We start from the raw sequence: 12,148 nt of genomic DNA on the forward strand, positions 1-12,148 counted from the left end.
TACACCAAAAAGTAATGCGTTACTGTGAAAAGTAACTATTTAGTTACTTCTACTTTTTTTTTTTTTAAAGCTCCCATTAATGCCATTTTAGCCTTCATTTTAGTACTGTTATTGCACTGGAGAATAATACAATCTGTTGATCAACTTGACATACATTTGCATCACTGAACTCTGCTAAGCAATGTGGTCTACATACAACACACAAAGACAAAGATATGTTTCAAAGGGCCAATTTATTTCAGGCCAGAACAAATTGACAAAACTATTTTAAATAGCTGCAACATAACATACATAAGTAACAAACAGCATAATAACACTAACACTAACACTAACCACGTTAAACCCAAATTCCGAACTAATAAAGGTCTTAACTCATTCTCTTTCTATGCCACTTCAATATGGAATGCACTCCCAACAGCTGTAAAAGAAAGGGCATCTCTATCCTCCTTCAAAACCGCACTAAAAGAACACCTCCAGGCAACTACAACCCTAAACTAACACCCTCCCTTCCACATAATACCTCTTCGGATTGTAAATAATCAAATGTAGACACTTTTTCTTATACTTTCTGATCTCTCTCTCTGTGTCCACTACTTGCTGTACATATCCTACCAAGTCAGTCCTACACTGTTTCAATGTCCATTTCTCTGATGATGCAATTGTTGATGACTGAAGTGTTGATACCAACCAAACCTAACCCCCCCCCCTCCATATCCCACACCCCGGATTGTAAATAATGTAAATAATTCAATGTATATACCCTGATGATTATCTTGTGTGATGACTGTACTTTGATGTTAGTATATATTTGATAGTATATATCTGTATCTGGACCCCGACTTAAACAAGTTAAAAAACTTATTTGGGTGTTACCATTTAGTGGTCAATTGTACGGAATATGTACTGTACTGTGCAATCTACTAATAAAAGTTTCAATCAATCAATCAATCAATCAACAACATAGCTGTAAAGCTGGCTTCACCTAAGGAAGGCACACGTGACATACACAGAGCCTAACCAGGCAGATTTGAATTGTTGTTTTGGGCAGGAGACGGGATCTTTGATCCAAGACACAAGTTACATTTAACTAAAATGTTCTTTTCTTTGTGCTCGACAAAAGAAAAGAAGTGAGAATATCTCATACTTGCCAACCCTCCCGAATTTCACTGCCTCTCCCTGGGACAACCATTCTCCAAATTTCTGCCGATTTCCAGCCGGACTTAAGGCACGCCCCCTCCCGGTCCGTGCGGATCTGAGTGGGGACAGCCTGTCGTCACGTCCGCTTGGCCAACCAAAAAGTAACCACAGAACACTATACCGTATAGGCGTATAGTGTTCTGTGGTTACTTTTTTGTTGGCCAACGGTTGTATTGCGCACCCCCCTCCCCTCCCCTCCCCTTCCCACATCTCAGACACACAGTCACACGCACACACAGAGAGCGCAGAGGAAGAATCAGATGCACGTCTCTGATTCGCTGGAATAAAACACACTCAGATCCTCAGTTTCTAGCCGATACTACATAAAAAATAACGTAAAATAACGCAGTAACGCATCATGTAGTAACGGTAACTGAGTTATTGAATATAAAAAAATAACGCGTTAGATTACTAGTTACCGCCGAAACTAACGGCGTTACAGTAACGCGTTACTTTGTAACGCGTTACAAAGTAACGCGTTAGTCCCAACACTGAGAATAACACACAACTCACATAATGTGTTTTCTGTTGTGAATGTGTCCGGGGTAGATATGCATTCTACTGAGGTGGCAAATCATGATGCGCTCAGTCAATCGCAGCATCAAGCAAACAATCTGAAAATTCCCGTCGTATCAATTCCTAGATATGGTCGAAACTATTTAAAGTGCACTACGTATAATAAACGCAACATTATTAATATTGCTACTACGGATAATTTAAACAAAAACTCGTCAAAACAGCCCAATACTTATAATATGGGCTTTTTAAACATAAGATCATTGTCTCCCAAAACGTTATTAGTTAATGAGGTCATTAGAGACAACAATATTAACGTCATTGGTCTTAGCGAAACCTGGCTCAAACCAGACGATTTTTTTGCGCTAAATGAGGCATCTCCTCCTAACTATACGAATGCGCATATTGCCCGTCCCCTTAAAAGGGGTGGGGGGGTCGCACTAATATACCGTATTTTCCGCACTATAAGGCGCACCTAAAAACCACAATTTTTCTCAAAAGCTGACAGTGCGCCTAATAACCCGGTGCGCTTTATTACGATTCATTTTCATAAAGTTTCGGTCTCGCAACTTCGGTAAACAGCCGCCATCTTTTTTCCCGGTAGAACAGGAAGCGCTTCTTCTTCTACGCAAGCAACCGCCAAGGAAAGCACCCGCCCCCATAGAACAGGAAGCGCTTCACCCGCCCCCATAGAACAGGAAGCGCTTCACCCGCCCCCGGAAGAAGAAGAAAAAACGCGCGGATATCACCGTACGTTTCATTTCCTGTTTACATCTGTAAAGACCACAAAATGGCTCCTACAAAGGACAAGGATCCGGTTCATAAAAAGACGCAATCTCTCCATCCGCACACGGATTACTACCGTATTTCACAGCAACTGATATTCCTGTGAACTGCACTGTGGAACGGGAGCACGTACGGTGAATATTCGCACCACAGAGAATGAGGAGTCATCCTTCACTGTGGTTCTAGCTTGCCATGCTAACTTCCACCCAGGGTGATATTCAAAAGGAAGACCTTGCCAAAAGAGACCTTTCCAGCCGGCGTCATCATAAAAGCTAACTCGAAGGGATGGATGGATGAAGAAAAGATGAGCGAGTGGTTAAGGGAAGTTTACGCGAAGAGGCCGGGTGGCTTTTTTCACGCAGCTCCGAAGGCGAACACACCTTCACTAAGACGGGCAGATAGCGCCGGTCGACATACGCCAACATCTGCCAGTGGATCGTAAATGCCTGGGCAGATATTTCGGTCACAACTGTGGTCCGAGCTTTCCGGAAGGCAGGATTCACAGAACTGCTGGACAACAGTGACACTGACTCCGGTGACTTCGACGAGACGGAACCGGCCATTTTGGATCCCGTATTCGCCCAACTTTTCAATTCGGACACCGAAGACGAAGAATTCGAAGGATTTACGAATGAAGAATAACTTCAGAAGGTGAGCGCTATGTTTATTTTGTGTGTTGTGACATTAACGTTCGAGCAACATTATGTTGCTATTGTTCTACACCATTTTGAATTTTACTATGTTTGTGATTGCACATTTGCGTACATTTTGGGACAGAGTTGTTAGAACGCTGGTTTTCAATATATTATTAAAGTTTGACTGAACTATCTGACTGTTTTTTTGACATTCACTTTAGCGCAGCGTTTTTTTGACATTCACTTTAGCGCAGCGTAGGCGCGGCTTTTAGTCCGGGGCGGCTTATTGGTGGACAAAATTATGAAATATGTAATTCATAGAAGGTGCGGCTAATAATCCGGTGCGCCTTATAGTGCGGAAAATACGGTACAATGAAAACTTTAACCTTACCCCTAACCTAAATAATAAATACAAATCGTTTGAGGTGCTTACTATGAGGTCTGTCGCACCGCTGCCTCTCGATATGGCTGTTATCTACCGCCCCCCAGGGCCCTACTCGGACTTTATCAATGAATTCTCAGAGTTCGTTGCTGATCTAGTGACGCACGCAGACAATATAATCATAATGGGGGACTTTAATATCCATATGAATACCCCATCGGACCCTCAGTGCGTGGCGCTCCAGACTATAATTGATAGCTGTGGTCTTACACAAATAATAAATGAACCTACGCATCGCAACGGTAATACGATAGATCTAGTGCTGGTCAGGGGTGTCACCACCTCCAAAGTTATGGTACTCCCGTATACTAAAGTAATGTCCGATCATTACCTTATAAAATTCGAAGTTCTGACTCATTGTCAACAAACTAATAATAATAATAACTGCTATAGCAGCCGCAACATTAATGCTGCCACAACGATGACTCTTGCTGACCTACTGCCTTCGGTAATGGCACCATTCCCAAATTATGTCGGCTCTATTGATAACCTAACTAACAACTTTGACAATGCCCTGCGCAAAACCATTGATAGTATAGCACCGCTAAAACAAAAAAGGGCCCCTAAAAGGCGCACCCCATGGTTTACAGAAGAAACCAGAGCTCAAATTATCATGTAGAAAGTTGGAACGCAAATGACGCGCGACCAAGCTTGAGGTTTTCCATCAAGCATGGAGTGATAGTTTAATATCGTATAAACGCATGCTTACCTTAGCTAAAGCTAAATATTACTCAAATCTCATCCGCCTCAACAAAAACGACCCTAAATTTTTGTTTAGTACAGTAGCTTCGCTAACCCAACAAGGGACTCCTCCCAATAGCTCCACCCACTCGGCAGATGACTTTATGAATTTTTTTAATAAGAAAATTGAACTCATTAGAAAGGAGATTAAAGACAACGCATCCCAGCTACAACTGGGTTCTATTAACACAGATACAATTGTATCTACGACGGATACTGCAATACAAAATAGTCTCTCTCTTTTTGATGAAATAACATTAGAGGAACTATTACGGCGTGTAAGTGGGATAAAACAAACAACATGTTTACTTGACCCGCTTCCTGGGAAACTTATCAAGGAGCTTTTTGTATTATTAGGTCCATCAGTGCTAAATATTATAAACTTATCACTTTCCTCTGGCACTGTTCCCCTAGCATTCAAGAAAGCGGTTATTCATCCTCTGCTCAAAAGACCTAACCTTGATCCTGACCTCATGGTAAACTACCGACCGGTGTCCCACCTTCCCTTTATTTCGAAAATCCTCGAAAAAATTGTCGCACAGCAGCTAAATGAACACTTAGTGTCTAACAATCTCTGTGAACCTTTTCAATCCGGTTTCAGGGCAAATCATTCTACGGAGACAGCCCTCGCAAAAATGATTAATGATCTATTGCTAACGATGGATTCTGATGCGTCATCTATGTTGCTGCTTCTTGATCTTAGCGCTGCTTTCGATACCGTCGATCATAATATTTTATTAGAGCGTATCAAAACACGTATTGGTATGTCAGACTTAGCTTTGTCGTGGTTTAACTCTTATCTTACTGACAGGATGCAATGCGTCTCCCATAATAATGTGACCTCGGACTATGTTAAGGTAACGTGCGGAGTTCCTCAGGGTTCGGTTCTTGGCCCTGCACTCTTTAGTATAAACATGCTGCCGCTAGGCGACATCATACGCAAATACGGTGTTAGCTTTCATTGTTATGCTGATGAAACCCAACTCTACATGCCCCTAAAGCTGACCAACACGCCGGATTGTAGTCAGCTGGAGGCGTGTCTTAATGAAATTAAACAATGGATGTCCGCTAACTTCTTGCAACTCAACGCCAAGAAAACGGAAATGCTGATTATCGGTCCTGCTAAACACCGACATTTATTTAATAATACCACCTTAACATTTGACAACCAAACAATTACACAAGGCGAATCAGTAAAGAATCTGGGTATTATTTTCGACCCAACTCTCTCCTTTGAGTCACACATTAAGAGTGTCACTAAAACGGCCTTCTTTCATCTCCGTAATATCGCTAAAATTCGTTCTATTTTATCCACTAGCGACGCTGAGATCATTATTCATGCGTTTGTTACGTCTCGTCTCGACTACTGTAACGTATTATTTTCGGGTCTCCCTATGTCTAGCATTAAAAGACTACAATTGGTACAAAATGCGGCTGCTAGACTTTTGACAAGAACAAGAAAGTTTGATCATATTACGCCTATACTGGCTCAACTGCACTGGCTTCCTGTACACTTAAGATGTGACTTTAAGGTTTTACTACTTACGTATAAAATACTACACGGTCTAGCTCCGTCCTATCTTGTCGATTGCATTGTACCTTATGTCCCGGCAAGAAATCTGCGTTCAAAGAACTCCGGCTTATTAGTGATTCCCAGAGCCCAAAAAAAGTCTGCGGGCTATAGAGCGTTTTCTATTCGGGCTCCAGTACTATGGAATGCCCTCCCGGTAACAATTAGAGATGCTACCTCAGTAGAAGCATTTAAGTCCCATCTTAAAACTCATTTGTATACTCTAGCCTTTAAATAGCCCCCCTGTTAGACCAGTTGATCTGCCGTTTCTTTTCTTTTCTCCTCTGCTCCCCTATTCCTTGTGGAGGGGGGGGGGGCACAGGTCCGGTGGCCATGGATGAAGTGGTGGCTGTCCAGAGTCGGGACCCGGGGTGGACCGCTCGCCTGTGCATCGACTGGGAACATCTCTGCGCTGCTGACCCGTCTCCGCTCGGGATGGTGTCCTGCTGGCCCCACTATGGACTGGACTCTTACTATTATGTTGGATCTACTATGGACTGGACTCTCACAATATTATGTCAGACCCACTCGACATCCATTGCTTTCGGTCTCCCCTAGAGGGGGGGGGGTTACCCACATATGCGGTCCTCTCCAAGGTTTCTCATAGTCATTCACATTGACGTCCCACTGGGGTGAGTTTTTCCTTGCCCTTATGTGGGCTTTGTACCGAGGATGTCGTTGTGGCTTGTGCAGCCCTTTGAGACACTTGTGATTTAGGGCTATATAAATAAACATTGATTGATTGATTGATTGATTGATAATTTGTTTGAATCTAAAATTGCGTTGAATTGAATCATCATCCCAGGAATCTGAACCGGGACTGAATCGTTAGTTGCCGAAAGACTCACACCCCTACGGTTTACTGCTCTACAAGATACAATACATTAGTAATGGGTAAATGACGCTTCAGTGAGTGTGGGGCACACTCAATGGCTGTATTGACACCGCACTGATAAAGTGTTGGTGTTTAATATAGTGCTATCTGCTGGATTAAAAAAGTCATTACATTTGACCTGAAAGTAAATCAAAAAATATTTAATTTTAGCCAGTTGACTATTCCTGATTTACAAGCTTTAGGAGTGGTATAAAAATGAATTTATAGTTAAAAACACACCAACGTCATGATGACACTTCTACTTCATGTGGAACAAGCGTGCAACATGTTCAAACATACGGTCTGAAATGTAGAATGTAGAATGTAGAATAGGGCCCTGTTTGAAAAAATGGGATAGACAGCACGTAGCTGCTGGATAAAACTGTCAGACGTTTTTAGACAATGCCAGTTTGGGACCAGTCCCCTTACCAGTAATTAAAAAGGAAGTTGGTCCATCTGTACTGTAAGAGGATTGGCCCGCACAATCTAATCCATTTATCAACCAGAGGAGGGGTCAGTGCAAACAAGGCATCCAAGTGACTGTGCTCACCCAAAATGTTTCATTCATAAACGCCTATTTATCAAATGCACAGTAAATACTGTACCCCTATGCCTATATAAAGATGAATAACATTATACTGGTAAGTGAATTTATGTTCAGAAAGTTATTTTATACAGTAAAGTTGTAGCAAACTGCACTGACACCAAGTTATTCCCGGTTCTTCCTCCCACAAACAGCATGAAAATAAGAAAATTATACATCTCTAATCAACACGCCCACTGTTGCTACGGTTAAGCGGGGCTGCAGTCGAGGCTCTAAACCACGATTGCTTCAGACGCCAAAATGCATAGTAGTGTGCACCGCGCATCCAGTCTATATACTGTACGTACGTCTGTCAGGACATAAATAGATTTTAAAAACAACCCCTTGGGGGTCAAAATGTCTTGTAAAATGTAATTGGTGGATGCAAGCTTTTTAAAAAAATGCATTGTGGTGGAGTTTTATTTTGAAGGTGATAGTTAAGGTTAAAGGACACAAGAATGACGCAGAAAGTGTTACGTTAGCACTTTGGGAGTTACTAACACTAATGAACGACAGATTCGCATCTCTTCGGACCAGTTAGGGAGAAGTGTCTTTTTCGTCAAGTTTTATGGCGCGTGCTGAGGGAAGGTCACCATGCGGACATTCACCGATGTTTATGTTTGAAGACTTATAGCCGTGAGGTCAAGACCCTGACACCACTTTCATACAACAAATATCAGCCTTTGGATGCGCTAAACAGATCACAAAAGAATGTGGTGATGTCTGTGTCCGAACCAAGGCACCCCATTTGTCTCTCTTTTAAACCATTTTCTCCTGCGGGAACTAATGGAAATAGGAATAACACTTGGTGAAATTAAATACGCCCTGAGATGACTTTTACCTTTGACCTAGTTATGGCTACCTTTGGTGGTGAATTCAAATATTTCACTATGTGTCCTGAAATATGCTTTACCTTTGACCTACTTAAATATGACATCCCTTCATGCTTTTTGGCGTCATCTGGTGGTAAAATATAATATTACTTCCCAGTCACTTTGACGTCTGTTCCGGGGTTAAACTGACACCCTCACAAAACTTTACACTTAAAGTAATATTCTCAAAGTGTTCTCACATGTTCACTTCACAGTGGAAGAATGGCCGTGCGCGACCCGAGGGTCCCTGGTTCAATCCCCACCTAGTACCAACCTCGTCATGTCCGTTGTGTCCTGAGCAAGACACTTCACCCTTGCTCCTGATGGGTGCTGGTTAGCGCCTTGCATGGCAGCTCCCTCCATCAGTGTGTGAATGTGTGTGTGAATGGGTAAATGTGGAAGTAGTGTCAAAGCGCTTTGAGTACCTTGTAGGTAGAAAAGCGCTATACAAGTACAACCCATTTATCATTTATTTATTATAACTCACTTTTAAAGTTATTCCTATTTTATACTGAGCATCCAGGACAGAGATGTGTGCCCGGTCATGGCATTTGGGAGTGATTTTGTTTGTACTTCAATTACTTTACTGGATAATTTTTTCATTTTAAGTGATCCTCACAAAAATGGCTTTTTTCCAGTATACACGTAACAATTTGCAAATGAAACCCAGTCACATTTCCTAAAAGGCAGGGAGATGCGCTGACTTTGTCATGTTTTACTGAGCAGCCAGGACAGGGAAACATGGACCGCTTTTGGACACCACGCATGATAAAGTTGGTCCACAGGATGCATTTTATTTTACGACAAAAATGAAAAACCCAAGAACGCTCCCATCAATCGATATTAGGTGGGTGAGGGCAAGTTAATCAAGCGCTCCCTTTCTCAGACATGCCATTCTGTAAACTTCGTCTGACTCATCGTAAACAGACATGGCGTCAGTCACGTGGGAGTACTTTGCGGTTTCAGAGGAAGACATTTTACATGGTATTTTCACCGAAAGCTGTGCAGATATTCCGCAAAGACGGAAAAACGACATTGAGCTTCAACACGTCAAACCTTAGTCACCAGAAATCTCAGCATCGCTACAACGGTGTTTTAAAAAAGCTTAAGAAAACGCCTGCTGCTAAAGACGCTGCCCAAAAGCCAGCTGCAAAAAAAAAATCTGGGCCGGTTAGAAAAGTGCGAAAAGTTTGCCAAAGATGACTCGATGACTAACTGTAGGGACGTGCCAATTGATCGCCCACCGATCAGCATCAACATATTTTCATGAAAAAATACATAATCACCATTGTTAAATAATGCCCTTTATTCAGTGGTGTGCCGTCAGGGCCAGCAAGGCCTTCTCTGCTGGCCTAACATAACCAGAAATCATGATCATAATTAAAGATAAAAGTATTTTTTAATTTACTTTCCCTAAATATCTAAAAGTATTCATATTCTCTTCATGTTACATTATGCTCCTTCCAGCGCTGTTGTTTTTAGGTTATAGAGTTTTTATCCAATCAGAATTCAGCTGGCTTATGTTGCCATGCTGTACAAAATCTGCCCGAGACCTACAGAATCAACAATGCGGGCGTCCTTGCACTCTAAGTGAACGGACACAAACATTTGACAGACAGTTGCGATAGCCAATCAGATCACAAGTTGTTGTCAGTAAGACCTTCTAGGTGGCAGATATATATATAGTGATGTTATGAGCTAGGTAACATAAGAACTCCATTACCCAGCATGCCACAGTAGTGAAGAGCATGTGCAGTAGCCCCGTTTAGGTTGTTGAATGTAGACATGCCGGCAGCTTGATGTTATTGATGAGCACGCTGTGGAGTAAACTTTAAGAACTCAGCCAACATGCCTCGTCTGCATCTTTTATGATTAGACAAGACAACACATATATTTGTAAGGCCATTTTCAAGAAATATATTTAAAGAGAAACTACATCTTGTGAGACGACGTCACTTTAGCGAACTGCGCATGCAAATGACATCGAGACCACATTGGGGCTACATTGAGGACTGTCCGCGTTTAAAAAGGAGTCTGATAAAGATCACATTTTACTTGCAGTGTAAACAGTCCACTGGAAAAAATCTGATTTTGAAAAAATCCAATTTGAGCCACTTTGGCCTGCAGTGTTAACGTAGTCTACGGCAATACCAGCTCTTTACCATAATTGAAGATACTGGCTTTTGTCAGGACAGATCTACAAGTACACTTTGTCAAATCCAACTTTGACTCTTTTTACTTCTGGGTGTGCACAAACTACACTTAAATCTACATTTTAAAAATGATAAATATAAATGAGTTATTGCTTATCGGTATCAACCTTGAAAAGCAGCAAATTACCTTCAAATCACAGCTTAAAAGAAAATATTGTGCATCCTGAGAACACATGTTAAAATTTACACAATGTTAGAGAGTAATAAAAAAATATCCAAACATTTATTGTTATACACAAATATAGGCATGTTGCACAGTAGTGGAAACTTTCCTGAACAACCATACAAAATCTTACAACAATTTTTGAAAATATTGCATTGAGAGGCCGCAGTCAAGAACGTGCAAATAGCAGCTTTTAACATTTTTCTTGAGTGTCCCCTCCCCCGCTCTGCACACATTATCCCTGATTGCCATAAAAAAAGGCTTTTAGGAGACATTTGGCAGAGAGTGCGAGCCGTACTTGCAGTTTGGCCCTTAAAAGCCAGTCTGACATTGTCAGGACTTAGTACCCCGTTCCGCCTACGCGCTTCAATTTTTTCCACCTAGCAACAAGAGCGAGTGTGTATGCCCACGTGTATGCGGAACACAAATTATGGGGAGGTCACCACCACGTCTTTCAGCAGTTACAACCCAATCATGTTTTTTTTTGTACATTTAAGTGTTTTTTTTATCCTCACCTAAATCATGCAAAGTAACTGACAATGATGACATCCAATTAGTGTTGTCCCAACATGCATGCTGGTGCGTATATTAGATTAAACACCAGGAAGCGAGTCACAATGTAAATACACTACGCCCCCCCCCCCCCCCCCCCCCCCCCTAGTGCCTAGTGAGAGAGACAAAGCAGGAGCTGTCTGCCAGGAGCCCACGCACAAACACTCATGAGATGGCACTTAAAGTGTCACAATACAATGAGGACACGAGAAGGATGAGGGGCCCCTCTGCTCATGTACACAAGGTTGTGCTCAAATTAATGACCCTGATGGTTCCCCCTGTCTAATAACAAGAGAACACTAACGAGGTGAAATATGTGCTTTTTCTGTCTGAGATTTATTATAAAAAGGGAGGTTTCTCCTATCGCTAGTTAAGGGGAGTACACACAAAATAATAAAACTAATTTCCAGGATTTTTTCAAAATGCGTGGGGAAGATTTGGGTGTAGATATGAAAATAAATGCATATTTTACTTCATTCCTTCAGGCGAACGCATGAGGTGAGCATCTATGAAGGTGTTCAGTTTAGAGCTGAGCAATATTACGATTACGATAGTTGAATGGAGCTTTTAGAAGTACCGTATTTTCTGGACCATAGGGCGCACTGGATTATAAGGCGCACTGCCGATGAGCGGGTCGAGTCAGGTCTATTTTCATACAAAAAGCGCACTAACGAATTGAATGGTTCATATTATTATATATATATATTTTTTTTTAAATGGAAAACACTTCCTTGTGGGCGACATAACATTTAATGGCGGTTTTTGGTCAGAATGTTGCATAAATTATGTTTTACAGACCATCTTCTAGCCGCTTTCTGACAGTCGCTTCAGGATGCGCCGTTTTGTGGGCGTCTTATTTACGTGGCTCCCCTTCGGCAGCGTCTTTTCTCCGTCATCTTTGTTGTAGCGGTGTAGCGTGCAAGGACGGGAGTGGAAGAAGTGTCAAAAGATGGAGCTAACTGTTTTAATGTCATTCAGACTTTACTCCTCATCCGTGGCTCACT

The 12,148-nt window shown here is 41.9% G+C and overlaps 1 protein-coding gene across 4 annotated transcripts in view; it reads right to left on the reverse strand.

Moving 5' to 3' along the window:
• Positions 1–12,148, reverse strand: part of LOC133572171 (lactadherin-like) — a 59,547-nt gene that overhangs the window by 21,700 nt on the left and 25,699 nt on the right. The window lies entirely within an intron of this gene.

This window comes from Nerophis lumbriciformis, linkage group LG29 (genome assembly GCF_033978685.3).
Source record: "Nerophis lumbriciformis linkage group LG29, RoL_Nlum_v2.1, whole genome shotgun sequence".
In the NCBI taxonomy this organism is placed as follows: domain Eukaryota; kingdom Metazoa; phylum Chordata; class Actinopteri; order Syngnathiformes; family Syngnathidae; genus Nerophis; species Nerophis lumbriciformis.